This window comes from Trypanosoma equiperdum (genome assembly GCF_001457755.1).
Source record: "Trypanosoma equiperdum strain OVI genome assembly, contig: ctg_158, whole genome shotgun sequence".
NCBI lineage: Eukaryota > Euglenozoa > Kinetoplastea > Trypanosomatida > Trypanosomatidae > Trypanosoma > Trypanosoma equiperdum.
In genome coordinates, this window is record NW_027123604.1 from 100556 (window position 1) to 102800 (window position 2245).

The window sequence follows — 2245 nt, forward strand, 5'->3', positions numbered from 1 at the left end:
TTTGACTATTCTGTTTTTTGAGCAGCCACACGGTAATGTTGAAACCATTTTGTGAATTATTTCACCTTTCTGCTTTCCTTTTTCTATTCTTTTTATATGTAGGCAAAAATCTAAACAGTTTTTCCACTTTTTAATTACTTTTTTGTTTTTATTTGTGTCTTTAGTTTTTTTCTTTTTTATATATCTTTTCCCTCCCATTTGTTTTACTTACCACCTTACCTGATCCTCCCTTCTTCTTTTTTTTTTGTGATTCTTGTTTGTATTTGAGGCAATTGTCCTATTGTTGTTATTGTTGATTTTTAAGTTCTCTTTTTCTTACTTTTTTTTTTTATGTCCACCAAACCCTTAACTTTCTCTTTTATTACCGGCGACTATCATTTACTGCTTTGTCTTTTTTTTCTTTCTTTTCTTTTCTTTTCTTTTTTTTTATAAAAAAAAATATGCAAAAATGAAGTAAGAGAAACTCTTCGCGACTGTACGTTTGCCAAACTGTTGTCACTTTTTCTTTTTTTGTTTATTATTATTATTATTATTATTACTATTATTACCTTGTCGCTGGTCCACTAATTTTTTTTCCATTCAATTTACAAAGTATTTATATACATATATACACACATGCCCACATCCACATCCACACTAACATATATTTATATTTATATCTAAATGTATACGCATTTATGATGTATGTACATTTGTTTTCCCCCCCTGTTTGTTGGTTGGAGAAAGCCCAATGGTGGAGCAAAATTATAAATATGTAAGCCTTTCTTGTTTATTTTTCATTTTTTTTTTTGTAAAAAGGGCAAGCGATGCTTTTTTCTTTTTTTTTTTTAACCTTATCTTTTTTGACACTGCCTCACCTCAACATTGTCAGCTTCTGCAAATAAAGAAAAGGAAAAAAAAAAGAAAGAGAAAGAGATAAAAACAAAGACGAAAAGAAAAGAAAAAAAAGGATACAGAAGGAAACAAGGCAAAAAAGAAAAAAAACGTATTTAATAAAACCAAAAGTTTCTTCATTAATTCCGTGTTATAATTGTAAATTATTATAATGTAATTAGTAAATTTCCCTACCCCATAGAAGGTGTTTGTTTGTTTGTTTGTTTTGTTTGTTTTTTTTTCTTTCCCTTCTCCCCTCTCCCTATCACTTCCTCCTTGCTTTCTCTTCGAAAAAAAAATAAAATAAAAAGTAAACAAAAATATTTATTATTATTATTATTTATTTTAAGCGTCTTTTGGTTGCGTTGTTACTTTTGTTGTTCTGTATTCGTTGGCCGCAAGGATCTTTCGATCCACGTGTGGAAAATTGTGTTGTTTCGGTTTTGTGATTTGTTTCGTACGGTTACGTGAGAAAATGAATGATGGAGAAAAGTTAATTAGTCTTTATTATTATTATTATAAGACAAGGGAAGAGAAATTGCGATGGTCATTTTTTTTTATATTTTGCTCTCCTTTTTTGTGTTGCTCGTAAAGGAGGATGCGGAGCACGAAGGGGATGCAAATGATGTAAATGGTGTGTGAATATGTTGTTTTCCTTTTTTTTCTTCTTCTTCTTCGTATTTATCCAATTATGGCGTCGGATGCTTCTTTTTCTGTTTTTTTTTGAGTTTTGTTTGTTTGTGTGTGTGCGAAGTGCGTTTTCAATACATAGGGGACCAATATAAATATATATATTTATATATACATAAACATATGTCATACTTTCGATGTGTGTATGTATGTGCCAAGCTTAACTGTATGCAGGCGTGTGTCTGTTGAATTCAGATTTTTCGCCTTCTCTTGCCTTCATCTCTACTTCCCTTAAAGTGAGTTATTACCGCTATTCACACGCTCACACAAACTGCCCATTTCATGTGATAAGGTGTATATGGGAATACGTACACCTCATCACATGCATATGCCTCCGTTTATATTTTTGTATTCGGTAAAAATATATATATATATAAATCCCTCATCGGTATTGGACCACACACATGCACATCGTCTTAAGATGTGTTGCCATTTCACTGTCCTTGTGTTGTTATCATTCTCTCCTTACCCCCATTTCTCATTGTTCGTTAATGCTCAAATGAATGTTCTCACAATCATGTAGACAAACACAAACACGTACATACATACATACATACATACAGCGGGGGAAAAGGGTGAGAGAGGGACCACATATTACCGGAAACTACAAACATCCCATTTAAAACTTCATTGATATTTCTCTCTTTAGTTCCTCATATCGAATTATCACTCAAAAAAAAAA